The following is a 21345-nucleotide window of genomic DNA, read 5'->3' on the forward strand; positions in this document are numbered from 1 at the left end:
GGTATTAACCTAAAGAATAGAAAAACACTAATCCAAATAAGTTACTTGCACCCCTATGTTGATGGTAGCATTATTTACAATAGCCAAGATATGGAAACAGTCCAAGTGTCTATCAATAGATAAATGGATAAAGAAGGTGAGATATAAATATACAACGGAATACTACTCAGCCTTAAAGAAGAAGAAAATCTTGCCATTTGCAACAACATGGTTCGTTCTACAGGGTATAATCCTAAGTGAAATAAGTCAGTCAGGGAAAGACAAATAGCATATGATTTCACTCGTAGGTAGAATTTAAGAGATAAAACAAATGAACAAAGTTAAAAAGAGAGACAAACCAAGAAAAAGACTCTTAACTATAGAGAACAAACAGATGGTTTCCAGAGAAGTGGGTGGAGGGATGGGTGAAACAGGTGAAGAGGATTAAGAGTACACTGCGATGAGCACTGAGTAATGTACAGAATTGTCAAATCACTATATTGTACACCTACAGCTAATATAACATTGCATGTTAATTTTACTGGAAATAAAATTTTAAAAAATTAATTAATGTAACCTATCACATTAACAGACTGTAACGAAAGTCACATGATCATATCAATAAATGCAGAAAAGCATCTGACAAAATCCAACACCTATTCATGATAAAAACTCTCAGTAAACTTAGAAGGAAACTTCCTCAAGTTGATAAAGAACAGCTACAAAGTATCTACAACTAAAAAAAAAAAAATATCTACAACTGACATCATACTTACCAATGAAAAATTAGAAGCTTTCTCACTAAGATCAGGAGCAAAGCAAGGATCTCCCCTCTTTTTTAATATTGTACTGGAGGTGCTAGCTAATAAGACAAGAAAAGAAGGAAGGGAAGGAAAGAAGAGGGCAGGGGAGAGGGGAGGGAATGGGTAGGGAGGAAAAGGTATACAGTTTGGGAAGGAAGAAATAAAACTGTCTTCACAGATGATCATCTAAGTAGAAAATCTGAAAGAATTAACAACAACAAAATAACCTCCTGGAACTAACAAGCAATTATAGCAAGGTTGTAGGGTACAAGGTTAATATACAAAAGTCAACCTGTCTCCTGCACAGCAGCAATGAACAAGTGGAATTTGAAATTAAAAACAAAATACCATTTACAATCACACCCCCAAAACACTTAGGTATAAGCTAACAAAATATGAATAAGATCTCTACAGGGAAAACTACAAAACTCTGATGAATAAAATCAAAGAACTAAACAAATGGAGAGATATTCTATGTTCAATACTGTCAAGATGTCAGTTCTTCCCAACCTGATCTATAGATTCGATGCAATCCCAATCAAAATCCCAGCAAGTTATTTTGTGGATTATCAACACAAGGTTCTTGTATTCTAAGGTTTGTATGGAGAGGTAAAAGGCCCAGGACAGCCACACCAATATTAAGAAAAAGTTGGAGGACTGACATTACTCAACTTCAAGATTCACTATAGAACTATAGGAATCAAGATAGCATGATATTGGTCAAAGAATAGAGAAATAGATCCACAGGACAAAAGGAGGCCCAGAAATAGATTCCCCCATAAATACAGTCAAGTGGCCTTCAACAAAGGAGCCAACATAAAACAATGGGGGCAAGCATCATCTTTTCACCCATCTGTGCTGGAATAACTGGATATTTACATGTAAACATTGATTTAGACATAGACCTCATACCCTTCACAAAAATTAACTCAAAATGGACACTAGACCTAGATATAAGATGCAAAACTATAAAACCCCTAAAAGATAACATAGGAGAAAACCTAGATGACTTGGGTACGGCAATAACTTTTCAGATACAACCAAAGATACAATCCATGAAAAAAAATTGATAAGATGGACTTAATTAAAGTTAAAAACTTCTGCTCTGTGAAAGACAATGTCAAGAGAATAGAAAGATAAGTCACAGACTGGGAGAAAGTATTTGCGAAGACATAAATATAAGGGCTGTTATTCAAGATATACAAAGAACTCTTAAAATTCAACAATAACAAAACAACCTGATTTAAAGATGGCCCGAAGACCTTAACAGACACTTCGCCAAGAAGATACACAGATGGCAAATCAGTATATGAAAAAATGTTCCATATCATATGTCATCAGGGAAATGCAAATTAAAACAAGATACCACTACACACCTATTAGAATGGCTAAACTCCAGAATACCCACAACACCAAATCCTGGTGGAACATGGACATGGAGAAACAGAAATTTTCACTTACTGCTGGTGTGAATGCAAAAAGATACAGTCCCTTTGGAAGATAATCAGGCTGCTCTTACAAAACAAAATAGACTCTTACCATACCATCCATCAATTGTGCTTCTTGGCATTTATCCAAAGGAGTTGAAAACTTCTGTTCACACAAAAACCTGCACATAGATGTTTATAACAGCTTTCTTCATAATTGCTAAAACTTGGATACAAGCCATGAAAAGACACCACAGAATCTTAAATGCATATTACGAAATGAAAGAAGCCAGTCTGAAAAGGCTATATGTTGTAGGATTCTGACGTTCTGATATAGGCAGGACTATCCTAGAGACAAGAGGATCGGTGGTTGCCAGGGGTTGGGAGTGGGAGGTCGGGGTGGAGATGAATGGGCACAGGACAGAGGGTTTTTAGGGCAATGAAACTTCTCGGTATGGTATTATAGTAACAAATATATGTCCTTATTTGTCCAAACCCACAGAATGAATGTACAGCACTAATAATGTGATGTGTGATGTAACCCTGAGTGATGGTGGTGTGTCACTGGGCGTTCAGCAGTCACAACACCTGTAGCACTCTGGTGGGGGATGTTGACAATGGGAGAAGCTATGCATGTGTGAGGCAGGGGTATATAGGAAATCTCTATGACTTCCTCTCAATGTTGCTCCAGTCCTAAAACTGCTCTTAAAAAACAAAGTCTAATACTAAGTAGATAAGCAAGCATGTATAGAGATGCAGCCACATGTGTGTATGTGGCCTCCCCTCACTTTCAATAGGTGAAAAGATGAGTGAAATGGGTCAGTAGGTCCCAGATACCAGCAGTTTCCTGGTTGCCCAGGAGCCAGCCCAGCCCTGCCGCTGCCCTTTACTCATTGCCAGCTTTACTCAGCACATTCCATTCAGCACTTGCAGCTTCGGCTGCAAAGCTGACCTCGGCTCCTCTGAATTCTGGGACGCCACACACTAACTTATATAAGCGGGCTTTCTTGCCAAAGGGCCTGTAACGGGTATTTATTTTGCATCTATTCTTCCTCAGCTTATCCTTAGCCAGACTGACTTTGTCACCCTCAGATTCCAGATCTTTTCTTCTCTAAGGCCAAATTTACATTGGTAGTTAATAATAATATCCTGTTTATTCTGACCAACTACACATCTATACCTCTCCCACCTCTCTGCATCGTAAGTGCATCCATCCTACCCTAACTTTATTGTCATTATTTCCTGCTGTCAATCTCATATTGGAATAGGCGACATTGCTCTACTTTGTCATGGTGAAAAGTTTATCCTGCAAATTTTCAGTTTCTTAGGTCTTCCGTGAATGGCTGTGCTTATCTCATGTGTGCTTCTAGGCATCTCCAGGGCTCTGCATTTTAACTTCGTACTTCTAAAAGCATCTGTACAGAGATAATATTAATGTTATTGCAACAGACAGGCAGAGCCTCATTTCTCTCTGCTTTCACTGAAAATGCCTGTTCGTAGTGAAAATGTGCAGACATTGGCATTTTTGTGTGAGGTCTGAACGTGTGTGGGTCCAGCCATTGGCGGCAGGAAGAAATAAGACACAGCTGCCAGATGGTTTGGTTTAAAAAAAAAAAAAAAAAAAAACAGTCAAATTGACTGGCGATCCACAACCATTAAAATTATTTTCCCAAAGGATCCTTCATTCTGAAGCTGGAAAAAACTCCTAAATGCACTCTCAGTTGCTTGACAGAGCGAGGAATTTAAAGGTCACTTAGCTCACCAAATAGCTACTTACCTAAACATATTAGGTGTTTTATTTTATTTTTTTTTATGTTAGGTGTTTTAAATTCTGCATACAACTGCTGATCATATTAAAAAATTTTAAATACCTGATTTAGAATTCAGAGTAGAAAGTAGAAACTTAGAGTAGGAATGTAGAAAGTACTAGAAAGATAATCGGAATCCGAGTTAAGTTTTTTTGGTCTCTGCTGATAATTTATTACCCTTAATGCAGCCCTAAGCCTCAAGTTATCCCTCCGTATAATGGGGGTTTAAAAAAAATCTGCTCTGGCTAGGTCATGGTCGTAGGGTTGTTTACAGATCTTGGGATAAAAACGCATGAGAATGAACGCTACAGACTACCTAATGCTACAGAATCTAAACTGTTGCCATAATACTAAAACAGAAGTTCCTGGAAAAACGACAACTTCCTAAGAATCTATGAACTGTCCTTGTAGAACCAGTCACTGGTTTTCTGTAGATCACCCACATCGCAACTTTCATTTTGTTAGTTTGTTGGCATCATTCTCCTTACATTGTTTTCTCTATTTTTATCCCCAATCAACCAACTCTAAAGCAGAGTTATCTTACATTAATAAACCATGTTTAGGAAAATATCTGGTGCAAAACAATGGTAGTCTAAATTTTCACCATGTACACTCGCAACCAGAATTTCAGTAGAAAAGAGTTTACATCATCATGTTAGTTTACATGATGGTTATGCTGAGACAACATCGCTTCTTCACTCAGTGTTTGCATGGAGGTCTCACTGATCCTCAGCCAGCCTTCCCACCAGCCCCTGCTCCTTACTGTGGATCTCTCACTCTGAGCTCCTTGAGGTCAGTGACCTCCTCTCTCTGACTCTGGGAACCGAAGACCAGCTCACTTTCCTAAGTGCAGTAGGATCAGGGTAGAAACTTGCCTCATGAGTGAGGGAAACTGACACATCTCTTCTCAAAGGCCACAGACTAAGACACTGCTAGTGGAGGTGACATCTAGTCATTACTAAACTCAACATCCCCAGATTCCTATACCCACTAAATGTGATGACTTTTTTCCTAAGAAATAAACAAAGAGCAAATAGAATGAAATGTCATCTTCCTCGAGTGATGCCATTCTCAAGGATGAGGTTTCCCTATGACCCCTGTACCACACACTATGAAACAGCAGCACTCAGGAACATTCGAAAGGCAGAAAGGAGCAAGTACTTTGCAGAGGCCTATGAATTATTCCTCACAGCACCAAAACATTCTAAAATGTCTATTTCTAAGTTATTATTCCAGCTCAAACAGAAGAAGTTCACGTTTTAACAGAAGTTTGCTAAAACCACTACTGAAACTACAACTCTGTAATCTTTAACTGTGTTCCTCATTAGGTCATAACTATGGACATATAAGTAATGATAATGACTTTTGAAAGAACCATGATATTGAGTAGCCATGAACATGAAACTGTGAGGTTATAATATAAAGGAAATTAGGCCCAGAGTTTATAAGAATTTCAATTAAAAACATACAATAAGAGATATTGCCCCCAAACTCTGTTTCTCTAGTTGATTTTTCATCATTCATATTATGCAGCCTGACAAAACCTGGGAATAATTGAAGAAAAATGTGCAGTACTGAAATCACAAGAACTGAAGTCAAAACATAATAGCTTCTGTTCCAACTTCCACCATCTGTTAGTCTTATGACACAGGACAAGTTACTCTGCTCTCTTCAATCAGTCTATTGGTCTATACGTTGTACCTCCAGGTTATCATGGGGTTGAAAAATGTTAGCAGGGAGAGCGTGCATTTTTATGAACTCTGTATTCTCATTGTTTTTAAAACAAAACACACTTTGCAAGAAATGCATTACATCAGGAGACTGGTTTTTAATGCTGAGCTCTTCACGCATATTTTTGTTTTAATGACTGTATCCGACCCCCAACTATGAGATCTCTGCAACACAGTTACCCTCCACGAGGACAAAGCATTCTCTCCAGGTGTATGTTATTTTATCACTAACCATTTTTAGGCGACTTATGAAAGTAACTTCACACACGCTTTAGTTTTGAGGACAGGCTGCAGCATGAGCCACAAAAGAGCAAACTTTTAAGTATGGACGTGGAGTGACGGGATGCCTCCTGCTCGGGCATTCAGACGCTGAAAGCCCAGCCAACTTGGGCAAAGGCGAGGAGAAGCTTTCCAAGGCAATTGCTAAGCCTCTGTATCTGGAGCAACCAGCCACCTAATGTGAAATTCTTTTCATCTTCCCTCCACCGCCTGTGAAAACCAGGAGGATTTCTGAAAGGCGTAGAGATTCTCAATCGTTGCAACCAGGCCGCTTTCTTCTAGTTCGAGCTCATGAGAGGAGGGACAATTTCATGTTAAACATACACACAAGATGACAGAGAAGGAGGCGAGCTGATGGCACGAAATACATATGCAAACCCTCCCTTGGAAGCTTGCTTTTCACTATCTTGTACAAAGTTAATGGAAACCAAGGAACTACCATTCCAGAATCGTCGCCCCTTTAATCCTTAATAACCAAATAAAAATGGGCAGCCTGTATTCAGGAGCAACTCTAGCAAGCAGATCTCCAGGAGACAAGGCTCCCTACAGACTTTCCCTTGATCTTAAAGCTTAACTTGAAACATTTATATGCACGGAGCACCTGGCCAGAAGATGTGAGAAGGCCTTTCTTTTTCTTTTTCTTTTTCTTTTTTTTTTTTTTCACCTTGGCTCTATTTCTTTCTTTAATAATAAATTCTCAGCTTTCTTTCTTTCCCTTCCTGGAAACTGATTTCATTCTAAATCATGTTTTTTGTTCTTTCTTAATAGTTTAAGAAAAGCAAGAGAAAGTTGAAAACCCCCCATTAACAGCCATCAGGTTCCCTGCCTGCCAATCGGTATCATGCTTGCTTTAGGAGAGATGAAGCCGAAGTCAGGGCAGGTTAATTCCAATCAGGTTGAGAACTTCTTTTGTTCGAATTCAAAGGACTCGGGTTAACCTATTATGCAATTTAGTACCAACTGGCTGCGCAGAGCTTCGTCTTCGCACACCTTTGCTGGGGGAAGAGGACAGGAGCTCAGCAACCTGCTGGCTCACATCCGCGGGCGTGGGAATTACCGTCAGACAGTTCACCCAGGAGGAAAGAGCTGGTCCCGAGGGTAAGGCCGCCTGGGGCGCGTCCTCCACCGGGGCACAAGGCATCCAGTGGTGAAGGCGCACACACAGTCGGCTATGGGGCTATGGGGTCCTCCTCCCAAACCAGGTCAAACCCAGGACGGAAACCATACGGCTACCTCGAGAGGAATGTATTTAAAGAAAGGCGTGCGAGTTCCTAAGTCTCGTCTTCTCTCTTGCTTTCCCACTTCTTGTGTTTCCGGAGACCCAGCCCAACACGACAGCACGCGGCAGAGGATACAAGAAATAGCTGAAATCGGGGCCAAGGGGGACGTGGGTGAAACGGCCAGGGCGGCAGGGGCATTCCCTCCTGGGTGGCTGCTGGGGCAGGAAGGTAGGCACTGGCTCCACGGACGGACGGACGGAGGGACGGACGGAGGGACGGCGACCCGGTCCCCGTGCGGCCTGTCGTCGCCTCGCTGAGCGCCCTGGAGGGCAAATCAGATGCGCGCCTCCTTCCCCCTCAGCCTGTCGGCGGCTTCCAGCTGCGTTTAGGAGAAGGTCGGGCTCGGCCCTGTAGCTTCCGCGCCGGGAAGGCCCTGTCCCTGCGGCCACTCCGCCCCGGGCCACCCCAACCGCCCCCAATTCAGACAGGCCCTTCCCCGCGCAGCGCGGCCTCTCCACGGGGTGACCCCGCGCTCACACTGCCTCCACTTGGGGGGCCAGTTCCCGCGCCCCGCTCCAGACACAGCCCGCTCTCCCCTCCCTCCCCGCCCCTCCTCTTCCTCCCTTCCGCTCCCCTCCCCTCCCCTCCCTCCCCTCCCCCTCCGCTCCCTCCCCCCCCTCCCTCCCCTCCTCTCCCTCCCTTCCGTTCCCCTCCCTCCCCTCTCCTCCCCTCCCTCCCTCCCTCTCCTCCCTCCCCTCCGTCCCCTCCCTCCCTCCCTCCCTCCTCTCCCCTCCCCTCCCCTCCCGTCCACTCCCTTCCGCTCCCCTCCCCTCCCCTCCCCTCCTCTCCCTCCCTCCCTCCCTTCCGCTCCCCTCCCTTCCCTCCCTCCTCTCCCCTCCCTCCCTTCCCTCCTCTCCCCTCCCCTCCCCTCCCCTCCCCTCCCCTCCCCTCCCCTCCCCTCCCTCCCCTCCTCCCTCATCAGAGCATCTGTCGAGCTTGCTTTTGCGGGGCCGGGGCCGCAACACTGACCCTGGGAACCGAGGCGGGGCCCTCCGCCCTGGGTTCCCAGCATCCAGGGGACTGACCGCCGTAGTATTACTATTTAAGCGCACATCACCGTTTGTTGGGTGAACCAATAACAGTAACGACAACTCACATTTACTGAGCATTCACCACGGGCCGCCAAAGCTCCCCAGTGTTTTACTTTCATCATCTTTGCGAGAAAAACACAACGATTCTTCGCAGTAAAGCCATGAGGCGGCTTCTTAGCGCCTGCATTTTCCAGGCGAGGACGCGGAAGGGCGCCGCTAACCGCCAGCCCCTCCGCCCCCGCGGACCTCGGCCTCGGGCTCCTCTCCGCAGGCGGGAGGTGCTTCCTGGCGGCCTAAGCAACGACGGAGCCGCGCTCAATTACGCGAGCCATAGCGCCCGGAGACACAACAGCAGCCACGAAGGAACGTGCGCCAGCTGTTGGGGAGAACCGGGACTTTTCCTAGATGCTCAGATTTAAACTGTTTCTTCCCCTGGATCATGTCAAAGACTCTCCAGTGGCCTGGTCTCCTGGATGGCGGCTGCGAGTCGGTGCAGTGAGCAGAGGAGCAGGCCCCATAGAGCCTCTTCCCAGAACGTCCCTCAACACCTGCCAGCGGCACCGTGTGGACGCTTCTGCCAGCCCCTTCTCCACCAGGCGGTCTACACTGTTCTCTCTCTGCGGATCTGGCTCAAACCGATGGGTTACTTAATTTGCCACCATCAACCTCAGCAAATATTCATGTTGTTACTTCAAGATCATTTTCCCCTTGAGAAGAGAGAGGAAGCAGACAGCTGGTGGGAAAGAAAGGCGGGGGATCCCTGGGTGGCGCAGTGGTTTGGCGCCTGCCTTTGGCCCAGGGCGCGATCCTAGAGACCTGGGATCGAATCCCACATCGGGCTCCTGGTGCATGGAACCTGCTTCTCCCTCTGCCTCTCTCTCTCTCTCTGTGACTATCATAAAAAATTAAAAAAAATCTTTAAAAAAAAAAGATATAAAAAAAGAAAGAAAGGCGAGGGCTGCTGAACCCCCCACCTGGAGCAGGAATGACGTGTGTGCAGGGGAACTGCTGAGGGATCCCTGGAAGAAACTGCTATTTGGGCTTAGCTTCCTCCTCTGCGCCCTGGAGACACTGCTGTCTGGGAGGGTCCTCGCTGCTCTGATGTCCCCTCAGCGCCAGTGGCCACTTTCCTCGGGAAGTACTGTCTTCTGTGGTTTTGTGTAGACGTTAAAACCCCGCTGCTCATCTAGAAGCTTGGATTCGTTTGGGTCTTGGTCCACAGCACTCAGAAAGAACTAACCAACAACTCTGGCTACGGCCTTCCTTAACGTCTGCTGCCCCTTAGCCAGAGAAAAATCTCTCTCTCTTTCTCTCTCTCTCTCACACACACACACACACACACACACACACACACACACTTTTCTGATAGGTATGACCGTCCACTTTGGCATCTGTGCCAGTTGCACATTTGCACATTTTCTGCATCTGCCAGAAGAGTCTCTGAAACAACTGCTCCTTTACCAATTATTGCTGCTTTGTCTGTGCTTCCCTACCCTGGAAGCATTTCCCCCTAAAACCCAATCACAGTTGTCTTACTGCCACTCCTCTATAGCACTTGGAATGGAAATCCTAGATTCTGTGAAGAGAGAAGTCTATAAAGGAGAGCAAATTTCCTCTTTAATCACATTATTGAAACATCTCAACAAAGTCATTTATATAGGCTAGTCTTTTCCTTTAAAAGCCATGCGCCTGTGCATCTATTTTTAAATACACATACACTTCTTGGGGCCCTGGGTGGCTCAGGCTGCTAAGTGTCTGCCTTTGGTTCAGGTCAGGATCCTAGGTCCCATGAGCATATATTTATAATCACTTCTTGTCCTGCAGACATTTGCAGTTATTTCCCAACCTTTAAATTATCCTCATGAAATGGCTTTGCAGTGGGTAAACAGTAGAAAGTCTCTGATCAAAACAGACTCCTTTTCCCCATGAAGACATGATGGAAAAAACATCCACAAAAACTTGAGATATTGGAATCTTTAAACTATTTCCAACCCACTTGTTTGCTTTCAAGGGTTTTTGCAACTAAATGAGTCTCATTGTATCAACGGGGAAAGAATAAAGCTGTCGACTTGCAGAACGGGCAATTCTATTCTTCCTGTTAGCCACAAAACTTACAATTCTGAACAGCACATTTATACAATATTTCTATGTGTGATTTCCAGTACTTTATTCTGAATTTCTTTTAACTCAACATTTACAAGATATCTACTACCATCTTATTTTCAGTTAAGTCCTCCATAAATAAGGGAAATGGTAAAAAGTTCAAAGCAACTCAGAAGAAAAAATTGAACTCACCGAGAAATAAGTCCAAACTTGAAAAGTAAAATGACAAACACATGAAACAAAGGACTTTGGTGTCTGTGTCTTGACAAAGAAAAGGAACGTTTTCTATTTTTCTAGTGAGAAAAACAAAAACAAAAACAAAGCAGTCATCTTAAATTTGTGAAGGGAAATTCAGGTTAGACTTCTAATGAAAATGACCTTCTGTGTTGGAAGGCGGTGTGTGCAGTCTATGGGGGAGCTGGAACTCGTCTTGGGGAGGGAGGAGGCCCACCCCTGAAATGGAGGCACACTGGAGGAAGCAGCGTGGAATTCAGGTAAAGATTTCTTGAGATCAGTTTTTTCCTGCCCTAAGGACTGGCAATTTGTCCAACATTTAGTAAATAGCCCTTCCTTAGTGAAGGGTGGCCTAGTGCTTTAAAACATGCCCGTCTCTCATGGTCCCTGCCCAGTACCTACGGACCTCAAGAATCTTTGGTGCTGAATTAGTGCCAAGCATCATCTCACTTAAGTGGCACAACCCGTCTTCCATTAGAGGCAGGAAGGAGAGGCACTATTTCTTTCTTTCTTTCTTTCTTTCTTTCTTTTTTTTTTTTTTTTTTTTTAGCAACCAGGTTTAAAAACAAAAAGAAAAATTGCCCATGCTCATCCCAAACTTTTCGATAGCTTGTCAAAATAAGGGACAGTGGAAGCATACAACATAACAAAATGCAAACACCAAACCTAGTCCCTCGAAGAGCCTCCTCAGCGTTTCCTATGTGGTTCAATCAGGCTGCTCATTAAACAAGTCATTTTAATACTCACTGTCAGCCCAATCTTCCAGGTGCCAGGATTTCCTTTTGAAGACGGAAGGTACGCTATGGGCCAGCTTTGCAGAGAGGTAAACATATGGAAACCAGGACAGGCTTTTCTGGTGCTTAAGATCTGGCACCTTCTAAATTTAGAGGCCTTCCCCCTTCTTTCTTTCTTTCTTTCTTTTTTTTTTTTTTTTCTGGTTTAAAATATTTGTTTAATTTATTTTATTTTAATTTTTCAGTTTGCACAGAAACAAGGTGCTGTGAAACACACCTCAAGTGTCTTTTAAAAATTAAAACAGGATTGATTTGTAGTGTCAGTGATTCCTGCTAATCAAAATCACTGACAATTTTTCAGGAGGGAAGAGGTATGGTTTAACTCTCTCACTAGAGAGTACTGCTTCCTTTTCCTGTTTTGATCTAAATCTGAATATTTTCCTACAGATAATTCTCTTGCATTTTTTAAAGGAGAGAAACAGGGAATAAGATTCTCGGAAAATAAATGTTTACTTGGCCACACAGATTCGTCTGGCTGGCCTAGCCTGACCAGCAGTGCTCCAGGTCCCTCTGCTGGCTCAGCTCAGAGGGCGCTTTTTCTGTTAAGTGCAGGTTCAGAGTCTTCGGCCTCAAAACTAAAACTTCCATGGTAGAATGAATGTTTTGTTTCCTCTTTTCCTACTGCAAAGGACCAGCACTGGAATGCAGGGAGTGGTAAGTGTGGACACCACTTATGACAAGAAAAACAAGCATCCACCCAAATGAGAATTCCTCTAAGTTGTGTGTCTACTCTGAAACCAACGCATATTTCAATTTGTGTGCCATTTCTGACTGGTTTTCTTCTTGCCATTATATTTTAAAAATTAGAAATGACTTCTAACATATAGGAATCTTTTTGTCTTTAAATTCAAGGATTTCTTAACCCAGAGAAACAAGAAAAAGCAGAGGGATTTAACAAAGCAGTAAGTTTCCCAGAAACTTGCCTTCTAGCAACAAAAAGTCATATAAGTACAGTTTTGTGAACAGCAGATTTGATGCATTTAAACTGGTGAATCATGTTATGGCATCCCAGTATTTTTTTTTCTATGAAAACAAAATTGTTCTATAGCAGTTTAAAAAGGCATCTGTACTTTAACTTTAAACACATTCAATAGGCGCCTGGTTGGCTCGATGGTTGAGGTTGAGCGTCTGCCTTTGGCTCAGGATGTGATCCCGGGGTCCCAGGATGGAGTCCCGCATCAGACTCTTTGCATGGAGTCTGTTTCTCCCTCTGCCTGTGTCTCTGCCTCTCTCTGCGTCTCTCATGAATAAATAAATAAAATCTTTAAAAGCAAATAAAGATAAAAAAATAAACACATTCAAGTAAGCACCGTCCCCTCTAAATTGTCAATAGGAGGACCTTTATATAAACTCATGAATTAACACCAGAAAAGGGTGGTGTTCTTTTCTAATGCTAAGCACCTGATATTTTTAACTACAAAAAAAAAAAAAAAAAAAGAAAGAAATAAATAAAGAAAAAAAAAGATGATATTGGATAAAGAAAAAAACTCATGAGGTCAGTTGATTCAAATAGGTCAAGGCAAATAATACATAAACAGTGATTTCTTGGTCTCAAGCTATCACATTAAACCAAAAAGTAAATAAAGACTCAGAGCAAAAAGACACTGAGACAGAGACACACGGAGAAAGAGAAATAGAGGAGAAGAAAAGAAAATGAGAAATGACAGAGAAAACCAATATTTCATATAGCTGATGGAACCCTCAAATTTTTCAAAAGTGGTAATAAATGATTTTTTTAAAGATTTTATTTATTTATTCATGAGAGACACACATACACACACACACAGAGAGAGTCAGAGACACAGGCAAAGGGAGAAGCAGGCTGCATGCCGGGAGCCTGATGTGGGACTCAATCCCAGGTCTCCAGGATCACACCCTGGGCCAAAGGCAGGTGCCAAACCGCTGAGCCACTGGGAATCCCCAAGTAATAAATTATTTTTAAAGATATACATCTTAATATATAATGTGACAATAGAGGGATATCATTCTGGAATATCTGAAATTATTTCTACACAAATCCACCATGTGTCAGTTTGAGAATCTTCCATTATGAGAAACACACAGGAGAGGCAAAACTATAAACCAGCTATCTTTCTCATCACATCAATTCCAGCCCACACACAGATCTGACAACCTTTGCTTTCAACATTTAGGGTGAATAAATATTTCAATTGCTAGAGCTCTACTATTATTACAGTGATTTTAACTTTTTCATAATCAAAATGTTTGAGTATTTTTATTATTTTTAAATCTTTAAATTTAAATTCAGTTTAGTTAACATATACTGTGTTATAAGTTTCAGGAGTAGTATTTAGTGGTGCACCTGGGTGGATCAGTGGTTGAGCATCTCCTTTTGGCTCAGGTCATGATCCTGGGGTCCTGGGATCGAGTCCCACATCAGGCTCCCCAAATGCTTCTCCCTCTGCCTATGTCTCTGCCTCTCTCTCTGTGTCTGTCATGAATAAATAAATAAAATCTTTTTAAAAAACAGTAGTATTTAGTGATTCATCAGTTGCATATAACACCCAGTGCTCACTACATCATGGGCCCTCCTTAATGCCCATCACCTAGTTACCCCCTCCCCACCCCAATTCCCTCCAGCAACCCTCAATTTGTTTCCTAGAGTTAAGAGTCTCTTATGGCTTGTCTACTTCCCTGTTTTCATTTTATTTTATTTTCCCTTCCCTTCCCCTATGATCATCTGTTCTTCTCAAATTCCATGTATGAATGATTTCACTCATATGGTATTTGGCTTGAGTATTTTTATTTATTTTATTTTTTTGCTTGAGTATTTTTCATTAAGACCTTTTCTCTTTAAAAATTGTATATGACAATTTTCAGTAAAACGGAGTTAAAACTCATTTTGTTTTGAGGATTCTTTTTTTTTTTTTTTAACATTTATTTATTCATGAGAGACACAAAGGCAGAGACACAGGCAGAGTCTGCCTCTGCAGAAGTAGGATCCATGCAGGGAGCCTGACATGGGACTCCATCCCGGGTCTCCAGGATCACGCCCTGAGCTGAAGGCGGCGCTAAACCGCTAAGCCACCGGGGCTGCCCTATTTTGAGGATTCTGTTGCTGGAGAAATTAAGGACACTAGGTCCACTTCCAAACTTACTGACAATCAAAAGCACGTGGAGGTGCTTTTAAAAATCCAGACACCCATGCACCACTTTAGATCTACTGAATCAGAACCCCTGGGGAAGAGTCCCTGGAATCTTGTACTTATTTATTTACTATTATGCCTCTGACTTTGGAATCAAGAGAGGTTAAATGATTTGAATTAAAAAACTATCCAACATCTGGGCAGTTTCCTGAAGCCACAAACACCAGAGGAACTGAGGCCACACTATGTATGGTCTATAAGCACCAGACACCAATGTCCTCTCCCAAAATGGAAAGACACAGGATGTTGCCAAGTTTCTTTCTAGGTAAGTAAATCACTAATTTCTAATTTAATAAGCTCTACCTTATTCCTATTATACAGAGTGGTGCATTTAAATTACTAGTCCTTTTTTTTTACTCTGGTTGTTAGAAAAATAAATCTATAGTGTTTATTGTAGTCAAAGCTGTAACATAAAAGGACAATGTTGCCATCTAGTGGTCATTTGGGGACATTAAAGAGGCAGACAGTCTTGTGAAATGCAGGGTTGGAGGAAATGAACCCTAAGGAAAGCAGGTCAACACATTTCAAGAGCAAAGACTTCGTGACTGAAAGAACTCCTCTAAACTATAGATACTACCCCCAGGCTCTCTGAACTCCTGAGTCAGCTTCTAGTCCTAGAATCACAAGTAATGGTCAATTGACAACAGAGCTGTTTCATTTGGCTTTTTGTTTTTATTATTATTTTTTTAAATAAGATTTATTTATTTATTTTAGAGAAAGAGTGTTTCACATGTGAGTGGGGGGAGGGACAAAGGGAAAGAATCTTCAAGCAGACTCCTGGAAGAGGAGAGCCCCACTGGGGGCTTGATCTCATAACCCGTGAGATTATGACCTGAGCACAAACCAACAGTCAAACCAAGAGTGAGATCCTCAACTGACTGAACCACCCAGGTGCCCCCATTTGCCTTTTTTAAAAATAACATTGTAAACTCACTCATATTGGTGTATTTGTGTAGGTTCAAAGGTGAATTTTAATACTGAGACTTTCTCAAACCATCAGGGACATCATCCTTCACAACCATGGCAGGCCCATGGCTTTCCTCCAATTGTTCGAGCTGCCTGAACCCATGGCCATTCCCCACTTCTGACAGCTTGGGGAAGCTCACACTGTTCCTGAGGTATCTGCTCTAGAAGTTTTCCTTGCCTGAGCCCTCACATACCAAACAGACAGTCATGTGAAGGAGCTGGCCTCCCAAGTTACATGGATGAGGGAGACTTTCATGTCCACAGGTGTGTACATGTTCATAGAGGCGAGCACATATATGATCAGAAGGGAGGAAATGGACATCATTCAAAGGAAAACATACTATTTGGCAATTATTTTAATTTTAAATATTTGGCTTGATCTAAGTGACCTTGATTGGATAATGATATTCCTTCACATTTAACATAACTCTAACTCTTAATTGTTTTATTTCTGAGAGCTACCAGATTGGTTTGGGGGCAACCACTGTACTATCTTTAAAAGTTGGAGGATAGAACACTGTCTTTCAATGAGCTATACAATAGTCTGTCTCATACATTGAAATAGGGTCTCCTAGGGAAGGATAGACGGGACAATTCTATAGTAGAGTTCCCTAGTGAGCTTCTTAGAGGGACATCTGGGTTACTCCTGAAAGTCACCTGTTCCTTGTTTTGTTTTTGTTTTTTAAACTTAATGGGACACACATCCATCTTTACCTGGCTAAAAGGCATTCAAGATTTCCTTCTTCCTTATTGATTGAGGCATACAGATCCTTTGTTACCCATCAAGTCCTTTGAAAATGAAAAAGGTGCCTGATCAGAAGGAACAGAATGACGCTTTCATTCCAATATGTGCACACACAGGAAGACCTGCCTAGAGAGAATATGTAAAGATAACCCGGAGATAGAGAACACCAGTTTAATCAGCTTTCCAGATGAGATGATATTGCAACTCCTGGCCAGTGAGGCCTTAGATAGGGAGTTTATTGAGTAATTACATGAAAGAGTGAGAGAGAGATTACTATGTGTCACATTCTATTCTTGGTTCCTTTAATCCTCAGAACAACCTAGGAGGTATGTGATTTACTTATTTCCATTTTACAGACGAGAAAATTAAGGCATAGTAGGATCCAGTGACATGGCTGAGGCAACATGGCCAGCAATCACAGGAATGTAATTTGATTCCAGGCAATCTATCTTGAGTCCACGCTTCTAACTGCTGTACAAAAGCACCTTTGTCTATGGAACCTCAGCCCTTCTCAAAGAATTACAATTCAATAGAATACAAGCAAAATTATATGCAAAACTAAATTTCCTTGGATTATTTTAAAGACGTTGTTCGATTCAGAGTCGCTGTGGCTCCTCATCGAGAATGCTCATCATCACATCACAAAGTACTAAGCCAGATGGATCATAACAAGATTAGGCCATGTCTGGACCAGGACTCACAACCAGCAGATGACATCCGTGATCAAAAATCAATCTGTTCCAAACATTAGAGGCTGTATTTTAAAGTTCCTTTCTTGTATCGATTTATTGCACTTCCTTTTTGCCGCTCTCAAAATTATGACATTGTAGTAGAAGAAAAAACCTAGACTTCTTTGGACTTTTAGTAATTTTCCCATCAAATATATAGATACATACACATAAATGCTTATTCTATAGATGCTTATTGAGCGCCTACTAAGTGAAGGCATTCCCTTGATGCTGTTGGGGATAGGAAGATAAATGATGAGTCACTGCAATCAAGATGCTCATAGAGAGATTAAAAAAGATGTAAAAATAACTGTGATTATACAATGATGTAAGTGATTCTTTCTAAATGAGGGGCACAGAGCCATGGGTCTTGTGAATCCTGTAATTCTCTGTGGACCAGAACTAGTCTACAACTTGACCACAGTGGATAAAGAGCATTTTTTGGAACACATAATTCACTGACTCACAAAAAAACACACTAGATCTTAGTTTAACATTCACCAAGCAACCACGGTCCCATAGAAAGGCACAATGGATGTGACCAGAGAAGGCAATTACATGACGGAAGCATCCAAGAAGGACAACTAAAGCATGCTGATTAGCTCGACCATGAAGCCTTGGCTTTGACATCATTCCAGTAACACCAGGGGTTTTATATCATATTCAGAAGAAGGTTAAAGTTTCTCCTGACTTCATTCTGATCTATAGTATCTTATAAAAATTGTCTGGGATCCCTGGGTGGCGCAGCGGTTTGGCGCCTGCCTTTGGCCCAGGGCGCGATCCTGGAGACCCGGGATCGAATCCCATGTCGGGCTCCCGGTGCATGGAGCCTGCTTCTCCCTCTGCCTGTGTCTCTGCCTCTCTCTCTCTCTCTCTCTCTCTCTCTCACTGCGTGCCTATCATTAAAAAAAAAAAAAAAATTTGTCTAGAGTGCCCTTAGCTTTTCATCCAGTCCAGAGGAAACCACATGTGCCCCCTCACGAGAGCTGCTATGAAAGACTGCTAGGCACCCGAGCCCCTCTCTCCACCTACCCTTTGGCTCAGGAGCTTCCCACCACTCAGGGTCTCTATCACTTTGTAACTGGTATATGCTTCTGCGGAAGTTAGGGTCTCATAAAGATTACTCAGAGAGCACCTGGCTGGCTCAGTGGGTTAAGCGTCTACCTTTGGCTCAGGTCGTGATCCCAGGGTCCTGGGGTTGAGGCCCACAGTTGGGCTCCCTGCTCAACAGGGGGTCTGCCTCTCTCTCAACCCCTCCTCTCTGCTCATGTTCTTTCTTTCCCTCTCAAATGAAATAAAATAAAATCTTAAAAAAAATTAAAAAGATTACTCAGAATAGGGTTAGGTAAAAAGACGCACAAGACTTCACAGAGCATGCTCTCTTTAGGCTTAAATAAAGCCAAAAGCTATGGTGCACCGAGAGAATGCATTCCAGTGCATTCCAGCATTGGGAGTTGAGCCTTCCAGGCAAAACTCTCCGGGATTATTCTTATTTGTGAAAGGACATGCTCGGTCTCTGGTTTAAACTACTAAAATTTGTACTATATATCTTGGCTTCCTAAGACCTCCAGACAGAAGTTCCTGGGGGTCTTTTCTATCCCCAGGTCATATTAACCAAGCCCAGCCAACTGGTTACATCAGGTGAAATCTACTGAAAAACAATCTGGCCTAGGATTTCACCGGGGGAGTTCTGGACTATAAACAGAGCATCATAAATCATTAGTTAGCTGGTTGCTAGCCCGTTAATCTTAAATTGGCCAAGAGTCAAAGCTAGACATCCAGCCACCCATGGAAATAGCATAGGGCTGCTTCAGTCCAGATATAAAATAACTTGACAACACAGGTGCTCTGGTTGCAAGCAAAAGAAACTGGTTCTGATGAACTTAAATAAAGAGGAATTTACTCTGAGGCAAGAGAATTACATTTGAGCACAGACATTTAACAAGGCAGTTCCCAGAGAGGGAAGCAGGAATGACAAAATGTTGCCAGGACCTAATAGAATTGCAACCAATTTTCCTGCCCCTTTGCTCCTCATTTCAAAATTCAAATGTATGGGGCCAGGGGAGATTCCAAGAGCTAAACTTCCATTTGCCCCCCATCTAGGGATGGTGGGACTCTTGATAGCATTTGAACCAGGCTCCGTAAAAGGTAATTGCTGACAAGAAAACTGACTGTTCTTAGAAAGGCAAAATGCATTTCCGGTTTTCAAAGCACAGCCAATGTTCATTACAGCTGGTATCCTACCCCTACCTTTGTAAGTAAGAAGGTTCAGGCAATTCAAGTAAAATACTTGATGTTTTAGACAACAGCATAAATTCATTTGCTTATGAAAACACTTTTTTTCCTCCTTCCCTCTGGATATGTTACACCCTCCATCTGCTGACAGCAAGACACATCTATTGTCATTTTAGGAAAATATTATATATTAGCTGATATGAGAAAGGGAACAAAAACAATAGCTAGTGGTTTTAAATCATTTTTCCTGTTATAAAACTTATATATGCTCATTAAAGAATATTTTGAAAGTGAAGAAAATGTTAAGGAAAACAGTTAAAATCGCTTGTAATCTCACCACCTACAGGTAGATTTCTATAAACATTTTGTTGTATTTCCTTACAGCTTTTATGTTATTATACTTTTGTCTGTGCATCTGAAGGGTAATATAAACATTCATCTAGAGTGATATTTTTACATAATTTGGACCATTTAGTTTCTTCAGGGTTTTGGTGGGTTTTTTGCCTCCCTTTTTTTTTTTTTTTTATCTTTCTTTCAATAAGCATTTTTAAGTCATTACATTTTATTCAAATTTATGGCTTTCCCCCTCAATATGCATATATATATATATATTTTAAAAATCTGTATTTCTGGTGGCTTTTAAAGAACCATGTAGAATAACTGTAGCTAAAAAAACTGTGGAGAGAAAACTCAACTCCATGTCCTAAAGTAGCCCTCCCTGGAAGAGGGTGCCTGTGATGGGAAGCGGTTGGAAATCAGCCCCACAGCTTGCTAGGAAGAGGCAAAGAGAGCACGAGCCAGCAGAAATCCAATGATGTAGCAACAGATGGGGCGGGGCGGGGGTGGGGGACCCAGAATCAAAGAACTACCAAGCCAGCCCCTCTGAAAAAGAAAACACTATTAATAACAGAACTCTAGGTTCTGGCATCAGTTTAACTCCTATCTTCATCCTCCCCACCTCTGGCCTCAGCTTCCTACCCCACACAGAGCTGCTGTATCTTCTGATGTTTCCATACCCTTCCCAGACCCACTAAGAATCTAACTCTGGGAGTTCTGCAGGGGCCGCTGTCACAGGCAGGTGCTCAGAGGGGTCCAGGAGGATGGAACTAGGAGGATGGAACTGCTGAGCACACACTGAAGCGCTGCCACTAGCTTGAGCACTTCTCAGGACCCTGGGGGGCTCGGTGGTTGAGCGTCTGCCTTTGGCTCAGGGCGTGATCCCAGAGTTTGGGGGTGTAGAGTCCTGTGTGGAGCTCCCCAAAGGGAGCCTGCTTCTCCCTCTGCCCAATTAAATAAATAAAATCTTAATAGAAAAAAAAAAAAAAAGAATGAGCACATCTCTCCTCACTGCCTCCTAGTCAGGGCTGTATCTCACCTGGAGATGAAGAGCATGTGTGATATCCACAGAATACGAGCATTTGACTTCTCTTTTCTTTCTTTCTTTCTTTCTTTCTTTCTTTCTTTCTTTCTTTCTTTCTTTCTTTCTTCCTTTTTTCTTTCTTTCTTTCTTTCTTTCTTTCTTTCTTTCTTTCTTCTTTCTTTCTTTCTTTCTTTCTTTCTTTCTTTCTTTCTTTCTTTCTTTCTTTCTTTCTTCCACTACAGTGAAGTGATGATAAAAGGAATCTTTTTTTTTACTTTTCTGGAAATTACTGAGCTCTTTTTGTTGGCTAACTAGATTAATACTAAATCTAAACATGAATTGGGCTCAATGCCACAAATTAAAGAACTATGATATGTAAGCAGAGCCATCACCCACCAAAATAGTACTAAAAATGTGTAATGTCTAGGTCCTGGGGGCAAACTCCTGGTTAATTAATAGCATAGAAGGATCACAAATTTATTCACACTATATACTTACATGTAAAGAAATTACAGATTACCACTTCCCCACTTTCATTGACTTTATCTCTCTCATAGACCTCCATCTGCTGGGTAATGGGGGAGGGAGGGTAATCAATTTAGTCTGAAACAAAAACCACCTTTAAGTACATGTTTCATCTTTTGGGGTCAAGTTCAGTCTCTCAAATGTCACTATA

At 42.2% G+C, this 21345-nt stretch overlaps 1 long non-coding RNA gene across 4 annotated transcripts in view; it reads right to left on the reverse strand.

Annotated features, from left to right (window-relative positions):
• The window catches only part of LOC144282507 (uncharacterized), a 127626-nt gene that overhangs the window by 62584 nt on the left and 43697 nt on the right, over nucleotides 1-21345 (reverse strand). The gene's annotated exons all lie outside the window — the stretch shown is intronic.

Source organism: Canis aureus, chromosome 13, assembly GCF_053574225.1.
Source record: "Canis aureus isolate CA01 chromosome 13, VMU_Caureus_v.1.0, whole genome shotgun sequence".
Lineage (NCBI taxonomy): Eukaryota > Metazoa > Chordata > Mammalia > Carnivora > Canidae > Canis > Canis aureus.